Raw genomic sequence first — 25208 nt, 5'->3', positions numbered from 1 at the left:
GACATTTAAAACTGAAGAAACAAAATTTTGATAAATGTTAAAATGAAGAGAGTTACCATTAATTTATGTAATATAGAAGGAGGAGACATGAAAAAGCCACCCACTAGCTGCTATATGTGTATTTCTTGTGCAATGAGATTCTGAAGTAATTTTCTGTTAATTGCTTTACTATAAATCAAATATATTGTGTAACATATTGTATGATTCAAAAAAAATTTATATATATCCAGTACATTTAAATGAGAAATGTATGTTTGTATGCAACTATGTTTTCTTTTTACTTTTTCATTGTTTGTATTTTCAATTATTAAATGTACAAAAGAAAATTACATAACAAGTCCCTACACTTGGGAAGAGGGTAGAGTTTCCTCAGAAGGGAGTGGATATTCAGATGATCAGTACTGCTTAAATGAAGCAAAGTTTGGCATAAAAAAGATTTAAGATGTGGAATAGTGAGAGGAAACGGTTTTCTCTATCACTGACCCCTGTGAGCCCCATTGGCTAGAAATATAGAGACTTATCACATCCTTCTGATGGGAAACTGCAACTGAGCATTTCTCTAGTTGGGAAAGGAAGTTGATCTGGAGCCACTAGGGACGCTGCCTGGTAGGAACTCATTTGGAATGGGTTTCTGGGCCCCAAGAACAGTCATCTAGCAGTCAGTTGTAAATTTGCTCTGCACCAGAGTTTTCTTCCGTCAGCTTCAAATGTTCATTATTGTTTTTAACAAACATACAATCCTGGCTTAGCTAGGCTATGGGAGTTGAGGAATGGTGAAGAGGAGAACTCGGCCCTCAAAGGCAGCATAATAAGGGTAGCAACCTATAAATCAGTGGTTCTCGAGGATCACAGTTTTGCCTTCCTGCCGTCCCCAGGGAACATTGGCCAATGTGTGGAGACATGTGTCATTGTCATAATCGGAGGTGCTGCTGGTATCTCGTGAGTCAAGGCCAGGGATGCTGCTTAATATCTTGCAATGCACAGGACAGAATCCTGCCCCAAAAAGAAATGTCAGTAGTGCTGAGTGTGAGAAGTCTTGTTCTAACTGAATGCCTGCTGTCTTAGATATGCAGGAGGTACAAACGGAGGTCCGGGCATGAAGGCAAGACTGGCCATCGGGGGCTAAGTTAGAGGCAGAGGTAATTACAGGACCAAAGCATGTGGGTGACACTCACTGTAGACATGATGGAGTCCCCTAGAGTGGAGAGGAAAACTTGAAAAGGGGGTTGAATTGCTGCTGCTATCCAGGTGAACCTGAGAAATATTAGTTACCACCAGTAAGCCTCTCCAGACAGGTCCCAGGTTCTGTCAGTCCCACACCCCTCTGAAGGCGGCAGCGTTGCCTTGGACATTCTCAACTTAAGCCTGATCGGCTGAAGCCTATATGATAAATCTTAATGGCACATTGTCCAGAGCCTAGTATCGTCACTGTCCCCTATGTGTGAAATGAGGAAGCTCTCCCAAGGTTTTAGTGCACAGATTTCAGTCTCCAATAGGAAAATCTTCCACCCACCCTTTCCTCTGCCTTATCTAGCTGTAAGTTTACTGTGTGTCAGGGTTTTTCATCCTTTTCATCTAAAATATCTGATTCTAGGTTGCTTTTTAACTTCTATTTTGCTGAGTCTTTCGTTCCAACTCAGTATACATGTCTATATATTTTCTGTTACCTAGGCACAGTAGATATTTGCCTGGATGGAATCACAATGACAATACCTTTCATTATTGTTCTAAGATTGATTCTGAAATGCTATCACCCCATTTAGATTGCTGCATCATTTCTACCTCCTGAATTATGAGCTACAGATCTTTCATTCCATTCCATTACCAGAACTATATCTATTACAAATTAAAAGGTAATAAATATTACATATGTATAGTGTTCGGGATATATATTTAATAACAGCACTAAAGTACAATAAATCATTTTCTTAATTAATGTCTTGTTTTCTATTACCCTGTAATTATTAAATTCTATGGACCCCACCTTTGAGATTTTCTAGTTTTCTGGAATACCTGTAACATTTGATTCAAATATTTTTGTTGTGTTCTTTATAACATGATTATGGGTATGTAATTGTTGTCATTTATTATTTTTTAAATCTCTTGGAGTTGTACAACTCCATTCACCATTAACCAGAACAGACTGAATTTCTACTTTGTGCTTGGGATTTAGAGGAGAGAGGACTATAAGGTTTTAAATAGTGCATAAAATCCACAATTGTTTGACTTTGGGGGAATTAAAATCTGTGTTGAAACCAGCCCCAGATTCCCCATTTCCTTATATACATTATTGCTGCATAATGACTTGTTAGCTTCCTTTTTTTTTTTTTTTCGCTATAAGATCCACCCTTGATTTAAGTTCTCAAATTAAGATCTCCAAAGGGTCTTCCTGAAAAACAGCAACAATGAAAATGTTGAGTCTATGAATCCTCAATTTTTTGCAAAGTCTCCCTGAGGACTCTTTAAGGGTTGGTAACCCATCAATCCTCCCCTCCTTCTAGTCTGGTCTGTTGATCTGGAACAGCTCAGGGCTCTATGATGAAATTTGAAATAGGAAAGAAAAAAAAAGAGTGAGAGAATATGGAAGAGTGGCTTATTAGGAATATATTGTATCCCATGCTAATGTCAATATAAATGCAAACTAAAAACCCAGCTGGACTTGAATGCCTTGGAAAGATTCTGTTATTCTTCAGAATTTCATTAATCCTGTCACAAATAACAGAGAGCTGATCTATCTCCCCACCCCACCCCTTCATACCCCCACCTTCAGTCATTGTTCATTTTAAAGAGTTTTAATGGCTCTGGAAGTATTCATGAATTCCACTTGCTTCACTCTCCTAATCATGTTGTCGGCTTAAAATTCACATTTAATTAACCTCTTCACCCAAGGCATAAATCAATAATAAAACTCCAAATGCTTACCATACTGATAGTGATTTTCATTTGGAAGGAAACTTGAAAATTAGATATTAGGATGCCTGAAGAAAAGCAGAGTACTAGTTCTGTGGAGCAAAAAAAAAAAGCTAACACATAAAGTGTAATCATTAAAACCCTGGATTTAAGAGAGAATATCCATTTATTCTGATGTCAGGGATAGCAATATGTTTAGGATGAGTTCATACAATAATGGTTTATCTAGAAAAAATAGAGACAATCCAATACATGGATATAGCCATGATATAGCATATGATGCTCTTAGGATAAGAAAATGATAAAAGGAGACGTGTAGTTTAGGGAAAGGAATAATGTGACTGAGCTTGTTCAAATCCTGGAACCAACGCTTTAGCCATATGACCTTGTCTATGTATTTTAACTTCTCTAAGGGTCAATTTCCCTATTTGTGAAATGGAAATATTGGTATCTGTAGCATTTTGATATGGTTATATATTCCAAAAATAGATACTAGATTATGTTCATAATCTGGGCTGTCCCTGGGTGTCATTAAATTATGATTAGGGCTTTGATTGGGCCACATCATTAGGGCATGGTGGGGTGGGGGACTCACAGATAAAAGACATGGCAAAGGACAGAGTTGAGGGGTTTTTGATGTTGGAATTTTGATGTTGGAATTTGATGCTAAAGCCTTAAACTGGAGTCCCAGGAAGTAAGCTCACAGAAGAAAGAGAAGCAAGCCCCAGAAAGAGAGGAACCCTGAGCCCAGGAAGAAGCAAGCCCTGGGAAGAGAGGAACCCTGAACCCAGAGAGAAGCAAGACCCTGAGATAGTAACCCAGGAAGCCTGAACTCTGGCAGACATCAGCAGCCATCTTTCTCTAACACGTGAAAATAGACTTTGGTGAGGGAAGTAACTTATGCTTATGGCCTGGTATCTGTAAGCCCCTAGCCCAAATAAATACCCTTTATAAAAACCAACCAATTTCTGGTATTTTGCATCAGTACCCATTTGGCTGACTAATACTGTATCTATTTCAAAGGATTAGGGTTATCCTAAGGATTAATTAAGATCCAGAGGGGTGGCACTTATGCATGTCTCAGCAGGATCTCATAGACAGCCAAAGTAGATACAACCCCAGGTACTGCTGCTCCTGAGGGCTATGGAGACACCCAGGTCCTAAGGTCATGGGAGATGGCTCTGGAGTTCAGTGCCTTGCCAGTGGGCCCTACTTTGGAATTTGTGCTACTGAGTGTGATGGAGTTGAACTCAGATTTGACTTCTCTACACATACCTCTTCTGTCCCTTTTATTGAACCTGTGGTTGGCACTGGGGTTGGTATATGCCCAAGAGACTTAAATCTCCAGGCAGTTCATGTGCCAGATGGGTTCTGAGTCTCAGTGGTGTTGCAGCACCTACTGTCCAGTTTGTTGGACTTCCCCAGGTCAGCTGACAGGGAGGTGAGGATAGACAACCACCACACCAAGGAACTGAGAGAGTCTACAGCTGTGGGAACAAGAGTCCCATTCACAAGCCATGTAGGATCAAAGCCCCTCTCAATTGAGAGATGGAGTGGGCATCACCATCCCAGGGCCCTCTGGATGGAGGAATAAAATATGGGTTTGAGTGGACTTACTGGTATTCTATGATAAAATTATTGTGACTCTAGCAATGGAAGAAATTATATTATTGATGTGGACACAGTGGCCACAGGAGTTGCTGAAGGCAGGGAGAGGGAAAAAGAGGTGTGTTATGGACACATTTTGGGACTTGGAGTTGTTCTGACTGACATTGCAGGGACAGATGCAGGACATTATATATCCTGCCATAACCCACTGAATGAACTGGGAAAGAGTGTAAACTACAATGTAAAGTATAATCCATGCTGTGTAGCAGTGCTCCAAACTATATTCACCAAATGCAATGAATGTACCACACTGATGAAAGAAGTTGTTGATGTGGGAAAAGTGGGGGATGTGAGGAGTTGGGCATATGGGAACCTTCTATATTTTTAATGTAACATTTTGTATGATCTATGTATCCTTTAAAAATAAATTTAAAAATATATATTAAAAAAGATTAAATAGATATAGAAGTATACTTGGAGGAAATATGTCACACATGTATGTGTGTATACATATGCACACACACGATGTATACTACAGCAGAGAGAGCCTGACCCTCGAATCATTATTGATTGACCTAAAAGTAAGCCCTTGACCCAAACCAAGTCAAGTACTGTTCTTCTCTGGAAATTTTTAACTGTAGAAGACAGTTTGTCTCATCCCTTCTCAAGTGACACTATAAATATAAGCCAATAGGCCATGTTTCTTGATAGGAAGATAAAGTGGCACTTAGTATAGATCAAACATGCACACATGCAAACATGGAAGTAGAGATGAGAGGTGCAGAGGTTCATGGTAGTATTCAAATCTGGAGTTACAACAGTTCTCAGAGAACTGTCTCCATCCTACTTGGGTTTGGTTGAATTTTACTTCCTTTCAATCTCATTTTAACAGCTTTATTGAGGTGTCAGTTACATATCATAAAATATATTCATTCAATTATTTTATGCAACTATCGACACAGTCCAATTTTAGACTATTTTCACCCTCCCTCCTCCTGCCACAAAAAAAAAAAAGTTCCATTGTGCTGGTTTTTAGTCAATCTCTGCTCCTTCCTCCAGTTTCAGGCAATTGTTGACAAGCTTTCTATCACTAAATATTTGTCTTTGTTGGAAATTTGATATAAATAGAAATCATACAATATCTTTTTTTTTTGAATCTGGCTTCTTTTACTTAGCATAATGTTTATGAGGGCCATCCATATTGAGGCATGTATCAGTAGTTTGTTTCGTTTAATTGTTATATAATATTCCATTATATGGATATACCACATTTTAAACATGAGTTTTTTTCCCTAGTTTTTGGCTCTTGTGAATAATGCTACTATAAATATTCAGGTAAAACTGTTCGTGTGATTAGGTTTTCATTTATCTTTCTTATCTTGGATTAGAATTGCTGGGTTGTATGGTAAGTTTACGTTTACTTTTTAAAGAAACTGAGATTTTTTCCAAAGAATTCTACAATTTTACATCCTTCCAGCAATGAGCACATTCACTTTCTTCACTTCCTAACCACTGCTTGATATTGTCAAAGTTTTTGACTATAGCCATTCTACTGGGCATGCATAGTGATATCTCAAGGAGGTTTCAATTTGTATTTTACTAGTAACTAATGCTGTTGATCTTCTTTTCCTTTGCTTATTGGCCATTTGTTTATCTGCTTTGGTGAATCATCTATTCAAGTCTTTTATCCATGTTTTCATTGGGTTGTTGGTCTGCTTCTTACTGAATTGTAAGAGTGTATTATATATTCTGGATACAAGTCTTCATCAGATATACGATTTGAAAATATTTTCTCCCTTTCTGTATCTTGCTTTTCCATTATCTCAATATTGTCTTTTGAAAAGCAAAACTTTTTATTTTGATAAAGTCCAGTTTATCAATTATTTTCTTTTATGGATTGTGCTTGTGGTATAGTATCCACGAAATCTTTGCCTAACCAAAAGTTAGAAAGATTTTCTCCTTTGTTCCCTTCTAAGAATCTTATAGTTTAGCACAGGTCTATAATTATATATCTGCTTCCAATTACATATATGTATTCAATTGTCCTAGCATTGCTGTTGAAAAGATGAAACTTCCCACCAATGAAGTGTCTTGACACCTTTGTTGAAAAACAGTTGACTATAAATATGGATATATTTTTGAGCTTTATATTTTGTTCCATTGGTATTGTATACCCTCATATTGTGTACTTTTTAAAAATTATTTTGGGTATATTCCATACAAATTAGCTTCTCAATGTCTACAAAAAAAACCTTGTAGAATTCTGATAAGGATTGCACTGAGTTTATAGATCAATTTAGGGAGAACTGCCATTTCAACAACAGTATGTCATCCAACACATGCTCTTCACTCTCATTTTATCTGTTTCTTTGAGTTTGTTTCTGTCCATTACAACTAAAAGATTATTAATTAAACATCGTTGTCTCAATTTCTCTTCCCAGGTTCTTCTGAGAATAGTTTCTAGATAAAATCATTATAATACCAGATAAATTATCAAAATTTTCTAACAACAACTCCAGAAGTGAAGGGAATTCTGTAGAGGAAGAGGATACAATGCCAACTACTATTGCAGAGTAGGAGGTTGGAGATAGTCCAAATGTGAAGTGGTAAAACTTTACTTTCTGGATCACTATTAGTTGATAGAAAAAATATGGCATTAGCTTATTATTGTAAACCATGATTTTCTACTTCTAGGAACATTTAGTTTATCAATATCTATCTTTAAAATGATTCCCAAAATATATAATAATTATAAAAGTGGTACTAACCAGGACAAAATTGTATAGTGATAATCACAACTCCTTTGACCTAGACACATACATTTCTATGAATGCTTTTTATGAAGACTGCATTTTAAAAAATGATCTTCTGGATAAAGTCATGTGTTCCAACCCAACTCCTGAAGGGCATGAGTTGGTGAGGCTGTGAGACCAAAGAACGGACCTGGCATTTAGTCAGGCATAAGCTTTATTAGGACCTATGGACAGTGTTTTGCAAAGACATGAGAAAATGCGGGGTGATGTATAAGGGATCTCAGAACAAGGACATCCCATAGGGTATGAGAACAGAGTTCCTGCTAGGGTCATGTGAAGCGTACACTTGGGGTCTGGTGATGTTTCCACTACACTCGTAGGAAGGATGTTTACTAAGGATGTTCACTGCTTTGGGAAAATTCTAGTTTATGATACCATCTATACATTCTCTTCCCTCTGGGGAGGGTTGTTAACCTTTAACTTATGTCTAGACCACACAGGTGGTTATGTGCTCAGGACTTGGGGTGGGGTGCCTCATAATGCTGCACTTAACTTTTTCAAATGTGCCAAAAGCTCTGAGGCATTTTTGCATAAACTTTATTAAGCCATTGCTTCTTTTCTTCACTCTCATTACCATTTGTGTTTGAACAATTGATTTAATTTAGACTAAATGCTGGTGTAGATATTATACTAGTCGATATATAATTTCAACTTCCCAGTTGTATTCTGATAAGATACCCTTGAGTTCTGATACTATTGTTCAATATCTTAGCTAGTTCTCTTAACTTTATGTAACTTAAACATTAGATAAGTATGATTTTTGTGTTTTATTTCATTTAGAAAATATCAAGATTAAAAATGCTTCTCTGTTTTTGGACATCAACAAATTATAGAGATCAGATGTACTCTACCACATTACAAAACTAGAATACTGAGTATAAAAGATATGAAACTGGTTTCCAGGCATTGATAGTGTGCAGTTCGAGACTGTGATTTCTGAGAGAAGAGAAACAGAGGAGGTAAGACCTCATCTCACCTTAGCTTATTGTTTAGAATAAGTTTTCAGGTCACAGAATAGAGAGGGCAAACTTGGTCAGAGCTCAATTGTCCCCTTCAGTTGAAGAGACAGAGATTAGGGTTGAGGAGGTCAAGAAACCTAGAACTTATGAAGCACTTTAACAAAGAGGACCAGCTATATAGAGAGAGCTCCAAGATCTTTCGCATTTATGAAAAGAAATTTCACAAGGCCATGGAAAGAACCATGGAAAGCCTTAAGTAAGCCAAACAATTCTCAAAGCTCAGATAAACTAGAAATATTTTATAAAACCACCATGCAGAATGGAATGACTTTATGATACACAGAACTTCAGATAGAGTTCTGAGAGAATACCGCCTAAGCAGAGGAGCTAAATGAGCATAAGACTAAAGACTACCCTGTGCTGGCTTTGACAGGCTTTCAAAGCAAACCTTTAGGTTATCAACTTTATCTTAATACCATAAATGTATGGGGTGGGGGGGCTTCCCACATGGGAAGTCCTGGTTTGGTTCTGGTGCCTTCTAAAAACAAAGAAAACAAAAAAACAAACAACAAACAAATGAAAAAAGCAACTTAGGGGAGCTGATGGAGCTCAGTGGTTGTACAATGGGCTTCCCATATATGAGGTCCGAGGTTCAATCCTTGGATTCTCGGTACCTCAAAACAAAACAAACAAACAAACAAACTATATATATATATATATATGGAAAAAACATATATATAAAAATATGGAAAATACCATTTAAAGGAATAAAACAAAACCTAACACTCAACAATTACAATTTACAATGTCTGCTATCCATTAAAAAATTACCAGCTGTGCTGATAAGCAGGAAAATATGATCCAGTAGAAAAATTAGTCAAAAAAAAACTGAGAGATGAGAGAGATGATAAATTTAGCAGCCACAGATGTCAAAACAGATATTATAAGTATGTTCAATATTGTCAGGAATGTACATGAAAATGGGAATAAATGACAAAAATACCCAGGTGAGGTGCCAGACCTCTGCAGGCTGCTGAGGAGCCTGGGACCTTGGGCCAGGGCCAGGGCCAGGGTCAGCAGTACAGTATCCCCAGCTGCAGCCCCAGGAACCTCACCAAGTTCATGCATCCACCACAGGAGGCCAAGGACAGCATCCTGCATCTCAAAGCAGCTGCAGATACTTAGACTGTGAGGCCAAAAAAAAAGAAGAATTTATATCACCAGTGTCTTGGAAGGCTTTTGGAAGGAACTGACGTGATGGAAAAAATTTAAAAAAATTAAAAATCTCTAATGGAAAGGTGTAGGAGCTGGTTGTAATACCGCCATGGCCCACTGGGTGGACTGGGGGAGAGTGTAAACTACAAGGTAAACCACTATCCATGTGGTGCAGCAGTGCTCCAAAATGTATTCACCAAATGCAATGAATGTCCCATGATGATGAAAGAGGTTGTTGATATGGGAGGAGTGGGGTGAGGGGGGTGGAGGGGTATATGGGAACCTCATATTTTTTTAATGTAACATTTTTTAAAAAATAGAGGAAAAAAAAAAGTCATTGACAAATTAAAGCCTAAAGATTAAGATCTTAAAGCTGAAATTGAAGATCTAGAAAAGAAGGAAAGAGCACTTGATCAGCAGAAGTTGTGGCTACTGCAAAGCATCAAAACTGTGATAGATGACTCCATTGCTAACAGATTTTCCTATGTAACTCATGAAGACATCTGTAATTGCTCTAATGGTGATACACGTTTGGCCATTCAAGCACCTTCTGGTAAACAGCTGCAGGAACCTATTCCAGAATTAGGCCAGAATGGACAAAAGAAATTCCATATCAATCTAAGGACTCATGCAGGACCTATCCATGTCCTATATATAAATACATAGCCCAGTTCCCCAAGCCTGTGGTTTTTCCTATTCTCACACCTGATGACCTCACACAACCTTCCTCTCAGCCCTGGACTCCAATGAGTCCACAGGAACCCAGCCTGGAAACTCAGAATCTGCCCGAGCAACCTGCCTGTGAAAGAAGCCAGAATCTTCAGCAAGCACCAGCTATGGATACAGCTTCAGCAGGATCTGTAAGTGGAGACATTGTTGATGAGTTCAGGTCTTCTGATCTGTTCATCTCTTGCAGCTTTCTACTTCCCAGCAGATGCCCACAACTTTAATTTAGAAGACAATGAAGGAATTTGTGATCAGTTTGATGTCCAGATATTAAACTATTAGATTCTATGGAAACTCAGGACTATCTACCTCTAAATGTGTAACATTTTAGTCTTCTTAAATGACCTCAAAATAATAAATTTAACATCTTTTAGTTCACTGATTCTGAAGTGTTCTTCCCTAATACTTTTTTTGTTTTCACTTCACAAAACTTTATCCATAAAACAAAGGGCTCTAATTGCTTCAGGAAAAAGCACTTCTACTGGATTTTATTTAGGTTCTTTGACTATGCTGCAGAAATGAATTTCAAGAGCATGTCAGGTGAGTTAGGCCAGTAATTTATTCAGGTGGGGAGGGAAGAGAAATGGGAGAAAATAACAGATCAGAGGTTCCAGGTAGAAAAGAAGGGGCTGAAAAGTGATAAAGAGGGCTGATTTACAGACTACAATTTCCCACTATAGATTATAAATGCCCAGGTTTACTTGCGTGGCCATGTGGCAGAAGAAAAATGGTGAGAGCCGTATGCAGAGGGCAGGAATGGGTCCAGAGGCAAGGGAGCAGAGCGCAAGAGTGCACTTAGATTCTGTGCCTGCCTTTTTAAACTGTTAATAATTCCACACCTTTGCTAATGGCAGGGGAGGGGTTCCAGCTGTTGCTGTTTTGATTGAATCCCGTACCCATCAATTCCCCATGAAGGCCCAATGATAAATTCCTTGGGGAATATCCAGGGCTTCTCCTGGCTTCCAGAAGAAGTTTTTGTTCTGAATAGCAGAATCTCGGGGTTTGGGGTCTTCCAGCAGCCATCTTGGGGGTTACTGATGTCTGTGTGGACTCTCTGCCAGGTTCCAGATCCATCTGTTGATTCCTGATCTTACTAGCCTGCTTCAGAGTGATAAGATCCCCCTCCTCCTTCCACGTAATTACATTCTGAGATTCCAACTTGTTTTTCAATTCTGAATTGTTCTGTTTTTTTTCTCTTATGACAGAAAAGTTAAAGTCGAATTCAGGTCATCAAAAACAAAAAGCTAGTTCATGGGCTCATCATTTATTTGTCTTTTCTTTTGACTGCACAAAACTGTCCATATTTCTTTGTCCTTCCAATACAATCAACATTCACTGCCACTTACAAAGTGAAGGATGTAAACTAGGACATATTAACTATTTCAATGAACAGACTGTGTGATGTGCCTTCTGTTCTAGCATTTTATCACATTTTGTTGCCTTTTGTCATTTCACTTTACTAGATTATAGGAAAGATCTGTTGGTGTACAAATTAGTTTTCTAGGAATTATAAACACAATATTTGAAATAAAAAATACCCAGGACAGGATTAATAGGAGATCATACACTTAATGGACTTAATAACAGTTTTTAGACAATGTAAAAGTAAAGGTGGATAAACCTGAAGACATAGCAATAGAAACTACAAAATGAAGCAGAGGTATGTGGAGTAGAATATTAAATTAAAAGTCATAATTGACTCATGGGCTAACACCAACATGACTAACATATGTGTAATTTGATGTACAGAAAGGAAGTGAGAGAAAAAATGAAGATATGAATGTTGGAAATATTTCAAATTTGATATAAACTATAAACTCAAACTCCAAAAAGCTCTACAAACTTCATGAATAATAAACATAAAGAAGCCCACTCAAAGCCATACAATAATCAAATAATCAAAGCCATACTGTTGAAAAACAGTAATAGACAAATAATAAAAACAGCCAGTGGAAGAAAGCGTGGTTTTTTTTGCACATTATGTATAGTTTAAAAAGTAAGAATGATTGCATACTACTTATAAGAAACTACACAAGCTAGAAGACAATAGAATAAAATCTTCGAGGTACTTAAAGAGATATAAGAATGCCAGCTTACAATTCTATAGACAGTGAAAATATGTCTCAAAAATGAAAGTGAGGGGAGTGGATGTGGTTCAAGTGGTTGAGTACCTGCTTCCCATGTACAAAGTCCTGGGCTCAAACACCAGTATATCCTAAAAATGAAAACAAACAAACAAACAAAACAAATTTAAAAAACAACTCTCATTTGGGGCTGGATGTAGCTCAGTTGTTGAGTGCCTGCTTCCTATGTATGACGTCCTGGGTTCAATTCCTGGTACCTCCATTAAAAAAACACACACATGGGAAACGGACTTTGGCCCAGTGGTTAGGGCGTCCGTCTACCACATGGGAGGTCCGCGGTTCAAGCCGCGGACCTCCTTGACCCATGTGGAGCTGGCCCATGCGCAGTGCTGATGAGCGCAAGGAGTGCCGTGCTACACAGTGGTGTCCCCCGCGTAGGGGAGCCCCACATGCAAGGAGTGCACCCATAAGGAGAGCCGCCCAGCGCGAAGGAGGGAGCAGCCTGCCGAGGAATGGCGCCACCCACACTTCCCGTGCCGCTGACGACAACAGAAGCGGGCAAAGAAACAAGACGCAGCAAAAAGACACAGAAAACAGACAACCGGGGGAGGGGAGGGGAATTAAATAAATAAAAAATAAATCTTAAAAAAAAACACACACACACACACACAAAAAAATGAAAGTGAAATAAAGACTTTCAGACAATAAAAGCTGCAAAAGGTCATCGCCAGTAGACTTGCTGTGCAAGAAATAATGAAGAGAAATTTTCAGGCAGAACCAGATACAGAAACAATGAAGAATTCTGGTAATAGAAACAAGATGGTTAAATATAAAGTATATTTTTCTCACTTTTTAAATCTCAAAAGATAACTGAGGAGGATTATGGGAAGATGGCAATGGACAAACAGGCAGAGCTCAATGCTCTCACAAAAACAATGAAGAAAGAGCCAGAAGCTGTCTGAGGGACCTGCATTGAGTACAGTAGACCAGGGCAGTGCTATACAACTCCCAGAAAAGCGGGGGACAAAGAGATGAAGAAGCCAAAATGACAAATGTGAGTTATCAAGCCCTCATGGCAGCTAGGTAAGGCTCCCCTCCCACACCCCAAAGATATTAAGCCAGAGTAAAACCCCTGGCTCACTGTGGCTGACTGAGAGTGGAATAGACATCTTCCTTCCTGTCAGCTGTTTCAAGGGAAAAGCAAGTGGAGGTCGAGGTCCTTTTCTTCAGTGAATTTGGCCAGCAGAACCCGCTTTGAATCTCCAATCTGGAGATTCAACATGAGAACACAGGAAAGCAGAGACTGAAACAGCTTCCTGGAAAGGTGAGATGACTAGCATCATCTGGCAGGTCTGGAGATTGCACAGGCAAAACTGTTCCACTTTCTGTATCCAACCCTTGGGAGAAAATCTGTGCCCCACTAGGGAGTCCCTGGCCTGCTTTTGAAAACTTAAGCTGGGCAATAGTAAAGACTGAGAATAAGTTGAACCAAATATCAAGGAAGAGCTGTGAAAAAAAGAAAACAATAGGCAAGAGAGAGAAATTAGACATCAGAGTAAATTCACCAACATATTCAGATGCCTAGACATCAGCAAAAAATTATAAGCCATACTAGGAAACAGAAAAAGATGGCCCAGCCAAAAGAACAAACCAAGTGTCCTGAAGAGATACAGGATTTAATACACTTAATTAGTGATAATCACACAACTCTCCTAAATCACTTCAAAAAGTTTAAAGAAAAATGACTAACAAAATAAAGGATGTGAAGAAGACACTGGGAGAACATAAAGAACAATTTGAAAGTCTGCAAAGAAAAGTAACAGACCTTATGGGAATGAAAGACACAATGGATGCGATTAAAAATACATTAGATTTCAACTAGGCCTAGAGCTGCAGGGTGCCTAAGAGTTACCTCCTGAGGGCCTCCATGTTACTCAAATGTGGCCACTCTCTAAGCCAAACTCAGAATGTAAATGCATTACCTTCTCCCCAGCATGGGACGTAAATCCCAGGAATGAGCCTCCCTAGTGCCAAGAGATTACTACCAAGCACAGTGATGCAACTAGAAAAAGACCTTGAATAAAAGGGGAAATGGTAAAAACAAATGAGTTTATGTGGCTAAGAGACTTCAAAATGAGTTGGGAGGTCATCAGAGGGGTTGGACTTATGCATGTGTCAGCAGGATCCCAGAGACAGCCAAAGTAGATACAACCCCAGGTTCTACAGTCATGGCAGATGACTTTGGAACTCAGTGCCTTGCCAGTGGGCCCTACTTTGAAATTTTTGCTCCTGTGTATGATGGAGTTGGACTCAGATGTGACCTCTCTACACATGCCTCTTCTGTCACTGTTACTGAACCTGTGGTTGGTGCTGGGTTTGGTGTATACTCAGGAGACTTGAATCTCTGGACTGTCTATGTACCAGCTGGGCTGAGCCTCAGCAGAGCCTCAGCTGACACCTACTCTCCAGTTCATTGGACTTACCCAGGTCAGCTAACATGGAGGTGAGGAAGGTCAACCACCACACCAAAGAACCAAGAGAGTCTCCAACTGCAATTAGGATAATCCCATCCATCAGCCTGTGAGATCTAAGCCCCTCTTGATTCAGAGGTGGAATGGACATTGCCATTGCAGCATCCTCAGGATGAAGGAAGAAAATATGATTTAGAGTGGACTTACTGGTATTCTACTATAGAATTATTGTGACTCTAGCAATGGAAGAAATTGTATCATTGATGTGGAGACAGTGGTCACAGGAGTTGTTGAGGGCAGGGAGAGGGAAGAAAAGGTGTGATATGGGGGCATTTTCAGGACTTGGAGTTTTCCTGAATGATATTGCAGGGACAGATGCAGGACATTATATATTCTGCCATAACCCACTGAATGGACTGGGGGAGAGTGTAAACTACAATGTAAACTATAATCCATGGAGTGTAACAGTGCTCCAAAATGTATTCATCAAATGCAATGAATGTGCCACAATGATGAAAGAGGTTGTTGATGTGGGAGGAGTGGGGGGAGTGGGGAGTGGGATATAGGGGAACCTCATATTTTTTAATGTAACACTTTGTGTTATCTATGTAACTTTTTACAAAAGACAATAAAAATAAAAATACATTAGAGACAGATTTGAATTGTTCAAAGACAGAATTAGTGATTTCGAAGACAGAACATCTGAACTGGAAAAGATGGGAGAATATAAAGAGAAGAGAAGGGAAAAAATGGAAGAGTCTCAGGGAATTGAATGACAGTGCAAAACATACAAACATTTGTATTATTGGTGTCCCAGAAGAAGAGAATGGAAAAGGTGCAGAAAGAATATATGAGGAAATAATGACCAAAAACTTCCCACCCCTTATGAAGGACATAAATATCAATATTCAAGAAGGACAACACAGCCCAAATAGAATAAATATGAGTAGACCTACCCTAAGGCACCTACAATTCATAATGACAAATATCAGAGATGAGAGGATTCTAAAAACAGCAAGAGAAAAGCAAAGTAGCACATACAAGGGAAACCCGATAAGATTAAGGCCCACCTCACATCAGAAACCATGGAGGAGAGAAGAAAGTCTTGTGAAGTATTTAAGGAACTGAAAAAGAAAACTGCCAACCAAGAATTCTGTATCTGGCAAAGCTGTCCTTCAAAAATGATGGTGAGTTCAAACTCTTCAAAGACAAACAAAAACTGATAGAATATGTACAAAAGATCAGATTTACAAGACCTACTAAAGGGAGTGCTGCAGCCTGAAAGGAAAAAAACAAGTATGAGAGATTGGAGAAGAAATGAAGATTATTAGAGGAAGGGTAAACTAAATGGTAAGAAGACAGACAATAGAATGGTATGACAACAGAAAACTGAAGGACAAAATGAATGAAGTAAGTAATGTTTCTACAGTAATAACACTGAATGTTAATGGATTGAACTCCCCAATCAAAAGACATAGACTGATAGAATGGATAAAAAATTATAAGCCATCTATTGTCTACAAGAGACCCACCTCAGACATATGGACATAACCAGGTTAAAAGTGAAAGGTTGGAAAAAGTTATTCCACGCAAAGAGTAACAAAAAGGAAAAAAGAAAAAACCTGATGTAGACCAGCTAAAGGCCAAATAACAACATTATAGCATGTGAACAGTAATTACTCAGTGCAACTGGTAAATTGTTCCTGTGATTAGTATTCTATAATTTTTTTCATACAAAATAAACATTTGCTTTTAATTGAGAAAGTCTGGAGAAGGGATATATTTTTGGATACTTCATTTTTCTTTAACCCTTTCTTATTAATATCCTTTTATTAAAATAATCTATCTGGATCCATAATGACTGAGCATGACTACAGTTGAACAAGATTTTAAGTTTTTCTGCCTCATAAAATTATGAGTTGACAAATTGTTGCCTGCTGTAATTCATTTCAATTAGATGTGAAGAATTCCCAAATAGGAAGTTGATTTTCTAGAAAGTATTATGGCCTAAATTGAAATTAAATAACTAAACCAATAATTTATTTCATTCTTAGAGATTTTTATGTCCAATAGTTAGAGCTGTAATATAAAAATTAGAATTGTTATAATTAGTTTCTATAATATTTGAACTTTATTTACATTTATAAATGTTTGTTGCTATGCTATTTTTTATAATTGATTATATTAAATCTAACCTGACCTTGCACTCTCTTTTAAAATTTGTAATTTCTTTCTATCTATTGTTCTATTTATTTTACAATTTTACAATAAATGGCTTTTTAACAGCTGGAAAAAAGCCATTGACTACACACTTTGGGTATATCATATGGCACCTAAATATATCTCAGTAAAACAGCTTAATAAATAAAAAAAATAATTGTACAAGAATAGCCAGAAATAGCAGCTATGTACAGCAGGGGAAACAGAAAGATTGAGAGATGAGGAATTTTCTTGTTTGTCTGTCTGTTTTTTGTTTATTACTATTATTATTGAAATAATGAAAATGCTTTAATAATGACTGAAGTAATGAGTGCACAACTATATGATTATACTAAATACCATTGACCATTGATTGTGTACTTTGGATAAATTGTATGCTTTGTTAATACATATCAATAAAATTGATCTGTTTAAAACGAAAAATAAAAAAATAAAATCAGACAACCTCTTCCTTCAAAAAAATAAATAACTGAGAATGGCGGAAAGATGGCAAAGTAGCAATATGCAGGACACAGTCCCTCTACCAGAACAACTCTTAAACAGCCAGAAACTATATTAAAACTCTGGAGCCCAGTAGACCACCATGCAGCATCCAGAGAAGAGGTAGGTAATTTGTGGTGAATACCAGTAATTGCTCTCTCCTGACAGCAATTACTGTCACCCATCTCTTACTCTTGTGGGAGACAGCGGTGGGGTAGGACCCACTGAAGAGCTTGCTGGTGCCACAGACATCCATAAAAACCTAGTTGCCCTATGTGGGGGTGGGTATCGATTGCCCAACACTGCTTTTGATGGGATCCCAGCCATTGTTCCAAGTCTCAAGTCTCCCTGGACAAAGGCAGTAGAGGAGACTTAAGGAAGTTATGCTTTCTCAGAACTGCAAAGAACTGAAGGGCTGTATTTGCTGTGCAGATGCCATGTCAAGAAAGTGTACCTTTGGAGAGCTACAGAAGAAGATCCTGGCACCCGTCCAGGCCCCTTCCACATCCTCTCCCCAGGGCATTTTGGGATTGGCCAGCACTTACTTTGTGGGTCCCTGGCCTTGTTCTGGCTGGGAAATACTAACTTGAAAACTAATCTCTGGTGTGGCACCCTCTCAATATTTACCCTCCACACAGAAGCAGCTGGAGACATGTTAAGCACTTGTAGGAAACAAATGAGACAGGGCGAAATCTTTCCTGCTTGAAGGTTTGCAACAGAACAACCAGGAGAGGGAGAAATCTGTTTCCTGGAAAGTAAAGGAGACATTCAAACACCTGTAAACAAAGGAAATACTAAGGCCACAAGGAAGCAAAAGTCAAGGAAAAGACACAGGTCCAGGAAAAAAGAAAGGACCCTACACTTTGCATTTGCCTTGAGCTGACCATCCTGATAGAAGGGATTAACTCTGAAGGAGAACACCAGCCAATACGAGGCAATTTGTAAAGATGGTAAAAGCTGTTTTTTGTTTAGATTCACCTGGTTTTGTTAGCTCCTGGCATGCAAGAAAATATTTGCCATATCACTAGCAGGATAAAAACTCAAGATTTAGACATCTCAGACAATAAATTCATAGTTAACATTTTTAAAACATTAAAATGTGCAGTATGCAACAAAAGATTACAGGAAAAAGAAATGGTAGATAATGACCCATCCACAGAAACAGGATAAAAGTCAGAAAAACATCAACAAAGTAGACTAGACTATGGAAATGCCAGACGAAGACTCTTTTTAAATGTCTTCAATATGCTCAAGGAGATGAAGGAAATACAGAGAAAGAACGAAAGGAAAACAATGAATGAACAATATAAGCATCTCAATAAAGAGAAATTTTTTAAAAAGTAACAAAACAACTATCAAAGTTGAAGACCCCAATAACTGAAATGAAAAATACCAGGAGGGATTCAAGAGCAGATTGGAGCTGGCAGAGAAATCAGTGAACTTGAAGACAGTATAGTTGAAATGAGTCAGGATGAAAAGCAGAAATAGATAAACTAATCATAAAAAGTGAAAATAGCCAAAGATATCTCTGGGAATCATCAAACATACCAATATATGCATTATGAGAGTCCCAATTAGATTAAATGCCAATTTCTCATCAGAAACCATGAAGGTAAGGAGACAGGTGATAGAAATGCTTAAAGTGCTGCAAGAAAACAACTGCCAAACAAGAATTTTATATCCAGTGATACACTCTTTCAAAAATTAATGAAAGATTAATACATTCCCAGATAAACAAAAGCTTAGGGAATTCATCACCACTAGACCTTCCTTAGAAGCAATGCAAGGGATTTCTTCAGACTGGCAGTGGTTCAAAGCAGCATAAATAAATAAAGACCTGTGATAAAGATAACCATTTGGGTGATTATAAATGCCAATATTACTGCAGTTTATTCTTATGTATGTAACTCCACCTCTTAGGTCTTATAGGTGCTAAAATGTATATGCATAAAAAAGTGATGATATATTCACAATGTACACTGACATACAAGGCACAAAGATATAGTTGGTAATAAGTTCAAAAATAGTGGCGAGTATGAGGCGTAGAGGAAAAGTGTATGTGTATGCTTTTGAGGCTGTTTGTATCAAATCAAATATGATTATTATATATTTAGGATGTTAAATTCCAACCCTGAGGGATTGTGGGAACGTGGCCAAAGGGTTAGGCAGCTAAGACTGTCTCATTAAAACAAGAAAGAACCAGAGGCTGCCTTGGGGACATGCTTTGGGGTACAGCAAACTGGGACACTGCTTCACAACTCCCAGAAGAGTGAGGGTCAGAGAGATGAAGAAACCAGAACTAGTAATCATGATTTATTAAACCTCCCGGTTGCCAGGAAGGGCTCCCCTTCCCAACCCCCAAGATACTAAGTGAGGATAAAACTCTTAGTGAATTGTATCTGAGAGGAGAGCAGATGTCATCCTCCCTGCCAGCTCCATTGGATATATACAGAACAGGACACCTAGCAAGGTACTGGACAGAGAGGGAAGACAGGGGAAGATCTTGGGTTGCCTACTTTGGTGGCTGGAAGTGGCACACCGCCCCAGCCCTCAGGGCAGACAGCCTAGATGGAGCTGCTGGCTCCCTACTCCAAATGCAAGTGTGACTGAAGACTCCCTGTGAGGGAGAGGAGTCCGTGAGAGGGGAGAGTGATTTCTTTGCAGTGAGTTTAGCCACCCAGGCCCCCCTTGAATAGCAGAGGTGACCCGGACTCAACAGGGAGAGGGGAGGGGATCTCCTCAGGCAGGCTGTCATGCCCAGCCGCCCAGGTAAAGAGGGGAGTTACATCAGAGAGGAGGCTGATCAGCAGGATTCCAGCGGACTGCAGGGAGTCTAACCTGCCAGAGGGAAAAGGGGGCTGATAGACTCCTAAAAGGCTAATTAACCTAAGGAGGCAGAATAGTTTGGTGGGAAAATTCCTGCCTAGCATATATAAAGTCCCTGGTTTGAGTCCCAGCTCTTCCTCAAGAAGTGATCCACCAGGTTATCAGGCATCCAGCTGAAACTTGATGGCGGGACACATAGACATGCTCTTTGTTCTAGCTTTTCATGGATCTCTTATTTAAAAATAAAAAAAAAAAAACAACTTTCCTTTTTAAAAAATTTCCTTTATATTACTCACTAAAATCCGATTCAAAACCTGCAGAGGTCAGGCTGCAGGGTGAGTGATTGAAGAACACCAGCAGCCTGAGAAGATCCTTAGGGGTCTAAGAAAGAAGGCTGTTTTTCCATGCTTATATTTGTGTTTTTTTTTCCCTTCTGACTGCTTTTTTAAAATGAGTCTGCTGTCTTGTTTCTTGTTTGCTGTATTTCCCCTTTGTTTCTCCACTTGTTTTTCTTTTTCTCTTCTGTTCACTGATTTACTCTACCTATACTATTTCTTTTCTCTCCATCATTATATCTTCTGTTTTCTGGTGGTGTTCTTTCATTCCACTTATTTTATTTGGTGTCCAATTTTTCTTGTTTATTGCTCTCTCTCCTTTTTTCTCTGCTTACTTTATCTTTTTTTCTCTCTTTTCTCTTTTCTTTTCCCCTTTTCTCATCATTACAGCCTTTTAATTTATTCTACGTGTTTTTCTCTATTCTGTTTCTTGTGGTTCATTGTTTCTATTCTACTTTTCTAATCTTAGTCCTTTATTTTTCTTACTCATGTTAATTTTTTAATTTCCTTGGTCTTGTAAGGTTCCTCTCATACCTTTTACTATCATTCTTTTTCTCTTCCTATCTCTTTTTCTCTGGTTCTAATTTTTTTTCTCTCAAGAGAACATAAACAACAAGAAGAAAATAGAATAGAGAAACTGTCGAAGTGAAACCTTACCACACACACAAAAACAACAACAAAATAAAACCAAAAATAGAAAAAGAAGCTAATAAACTGAATACACTCATCAAGATAAACAGATACCTAGTAAGAAACAGGAAGACATAGCACAGTCCAATGAACAAACTAAAAAACCAGAAGGAAAAAAAGAACATGGAGCACCTATTCAGAGATGTCCAAACAAATATCATGAATCAACTTAATGAAGTGAAGGAAGAGATTAAGGATATTAAGAAGACATTAGGAGAACATAATGAAGAAATGTAAACACACATAAAAAGATAATGGATATGATGGTGATGAATGGCACAATCCAAGAAATCAAAAATACACTGGAAGCACACAACAGCAGATTTGAAAAAAACAGAGGAAACAATCAGCAATGTGGAAGACAGTACATCTGAAATCAAATAGATAGTAGAACACATAGATAAAAAGATAGAAACAATTCAGCAGGGACTTAGGGATTTTAACGACAATGCAAAATGCCTTAATATGGGAAGGGGAAAAGAGGGAGAATGTTGGGTATACGGGAGTCCCCTATATTTGGTACATGACTTTTCTGTAATCTAAAACTTCTTTGAGGACAAAATGAAAAAAAGAAATAACAGTCAGACACTGGGGGAATAAACAGAAGAAAATGTCACTGTATATACAGGACAACAGATCTTACAATGATTAAAGGCAAAATGCCAAAAAAAATTTAATATTTTTCATTATCCCAAATTTTTATTTTTTTATTTTTTATTTTGTTTAAATTTTATTTCATATTTTTAAAACTATCATTATTATTTCATTTTCTTATTAATTGTATTTGGCTATTATACTGACTTCATTTTTAAAGAAGTTTTGGATCACTGAAGGGTTACAACTGTGGCAGGGAAGGATCATTGGTATGGGGTGTCAGTGACAGAGAATACATGGGAGAAAGTTCACTTGGGCATACATATAAGGCATATAAGTGTGTTCAAATGCTCTTGGGGCATTTTTATGGTGGGTGGAGATTTGCCAATAACTGAAGGAATATAAAATTTCCATCCTGGGGATCTCTGCCATTCTCTAATGGATCAGCAAGAATCCCCCAAGGACAAAATGACTAGTGAAAAGATGGTCCATTGACAGGCCCTTGATATTGATGATGCATATGAACCTTTAATCTTGAAATTGAAACAGCCTAGTATTATAGGGTGCCTATGAGTTGCTCCTGGGAGCTTCCTTTATGCTCAAATATAGCCTCTCTCTAAGCCAAACTCAGCATATAAATACATTACCTTCCCACCAGTATGGCACATGACTCCCAGGGATGAGCCTCCCTGGCACTGAGGAATTACTATGAAGCACCAACTAGCAATGCAACTGAAAAACACCTTGACCAAAAGGGGGAAAAGGTAAAGACAAATGAGTGTATATGGCTAAGAGACTTCAAAGTGAGTTGGAAGGTCATTTCAGAGGTTACACTTGTGCATGTCTCAGCAGGATCTCTTTGACTGCCAAAGTAGATAGTACCCCAAATAGTGGGGCTCCTAAGAGTTCTGGAGACATTCAGACACAGAGCAGACATCTCAGAAGTTTGGTGCCTTGCCAGTGGGTTCTACTTTGGAATTTATGCTCTGCAGAGTTACAGAGTTGGACTTAGTTGTGGTTTCCCTACACACGGCTCTTCTATCCTTCTATGTGAACCTATAATTGGTACTAGAGTTGGTAGGTGTACATCCAAGAGACTTAAATCTTTGGACCATCCATGTGCTAGCTGAGCCCTGAATCTCAAGTTGCAACACCTATTGTCCAGTTCATTGGTCTCACCCAGGACAACTAACATGGAGGTAATGATGGACAACTACCATACCAAGGAACTGAGAGAGTCTACAACTGCAAGCAAGAGTACCATCCATTGGCCCTAAGGGATCACAGCCCCCTCTCAAATAGAGGTGGACTGGATATCACCATTCCAGAATCCTCCAGATTGGGCAATGAACTATGGACTAAAGCAGACATACTGATATTCTACTGTAGAGTTTTTGTGATTCTAGCAATGGAAGAAATTATATCATTGATGTAGAGGCAGTGGATACTGGAGTTTTTGATAGCAGGGAGATGGAAAAATAGGCATAATAAGGGGGCATTTGGGGGACTTAAGAATTGTCCTGAATGACATTGCAAAGACAGATACATGCCATTATAAATCTTGCAATAACCTACAGAATTGAGTGGGAGAGAGAGTAAACTACAAAGTAAACTTGAATCCATGCTTAGTGGCTTTGCTCCAAAATGCATTCATCAATTGCAATGAATGTACCTCACTAATGAAAGATGGTGTTAATGTGGGAAAATGTGGGAAAATGTTGGAGATGTGGGGAGTGGGACATATGGGAACCCCCTATATTTTTTATATGATATTTGTATAATCTAAGGATCTAAAAAAAAAAAAATTAACCCTTTAGTAACCAAAAGTAAAATACATGAAAAAAAAAATCTAGATAGAAATGAGAAGAGGCTCAAAATGATACAATACAAAAATCAAATAAATATAAAAGTAGTCATTAACACAAGAATTGCGAGGCAAAAGATAAAATTTACAAAGCTTAAATAGCAAAATGGCAGAAGAAATCCTGAATTAAGTAGTGACTTTAAATGTAAATGTATTAAATTCTCCAGTGAAAGGGCAGAGATGGGCAGAATGGGTAAAAAAAAAAGCATTGCCCAACTATATGCTGTTTTCAAGTAACTCATATTAAATTCAAAGGCATAAATATGTTGAAATTGAAGGGATGGAAAAATATATAACATGCAAGTAGTAACTGAAACAGAGTTCAGGTAGCTATAATAAAATCAGATAACATAGACTGTAAGTCAGAAAATATTATGAGGGACAAAATGGTCTTTATACACTGATAAAGGGGTCATTTCAATAAGAAGTTGTAGCAATTATAAATATATATACACCTAACAATGGAACCCTAAAATATAGGAAGCAAATACTTAAAGATTTGAAGGAAGAAATTGGTAGTTCTACATTAACAATAGGAAACTTTCATAACTTTCAATATTGGATAGAACATTTGGACAGTAGATCAACAAGGAAATATAAGACATGAATGATACTCTAAGCCAACTGGACCTAACAAACATAGATAAAAAAACTTCACCTCCTGAAAAAAGCAAAGAATTAGTCTTTTCAAGTGCATATGACAGATCATATGTCAGGTCACAAAATAAGTCTCAATAAACATAAAAATATTGAAATCAAAATGTATTTTCTTTGACCACAATGGAATGAAGACAGAAATCAACAGAAGAAAGGGAAATTTCAGAAAAATGTGGAAATCAAACAATGTACTCTTTTTTTAAAAGATATATTTATTTTTATTTTATTTCTCTCCCCTTCCCCACCACCTCCCCCCAGTTGTCTGCTTTCTGTGTCCATTCGCTGTGTGTCCTTCTGTGTCTGCTTATATTCTTGTCAGCAGCACTGGGAATCTGTGTCTCTTTTTGTTGCATCATCTTGCTGTATCAGCTCTCCATGTGTGCAGTGCCACTCCTGGGCAGGCTGTACTTTTTTCGCACTGGGCGGCATTCCTTACAGGGTGCACTCTTTGCATATGGGGCCTCCCTATGCAGGGGACACCCCTGTGTGGCAGGGCACTCCTTGCATGCATCAGCACTGAGTGTGGGCTAACTCATCACATGGGTCAGGAGGTCCTGGGTTTGAGCCCTGGACCTCCTATGTGGTAGGCAGATGGTCTATCCGTTGAGCCAAATATACTTCCCTAAACAATGTACTCTTAAACATCAAAGATTTAAAGTACAAATCATAAGGGAAATTAGGAAATGTCTTAAGGGAATGAAAATGAAAATACAAAATACCAAAACTTTTGGAATACAGCAAAGGAAGTCCTGAGAA

The 25208-nt window shown here is 38.2% G+C and overlaps 1 pseudogene; it reads left to right on the top strand.

Annotated features, from left to right (window-relative positions):
* LOC101432490 (transcription factor E2F5-like) overlaps positions 1 to 10513 on the top strand; it is a 28912-nt pseudogene extending 18399 nt beyond the window's left edge.
* Positions 10514 to 25208: the final 14695 nt, after the last annotated feature.

This window comes from Dasypus novemcinctus, chromosome 29 (assembly GCF_030445035.2).
Source record: "Dasypus novemcinctus isolate mDasNov1 chromosome 29, mDasNov1.1.hap2, whole genome shotgun sequence".
In the NCBI taxonomy this organism is placed as follows: domain Eukaryota; kingdom Metazoa; phylum Chordata; class Mammalia; order Cingulata; family Dasypodidae; genus Dasypus; species Dasypus novemcinctus.
This window is presented reverse-complemented; position numbering and strand designations above follow the sequence as displayed.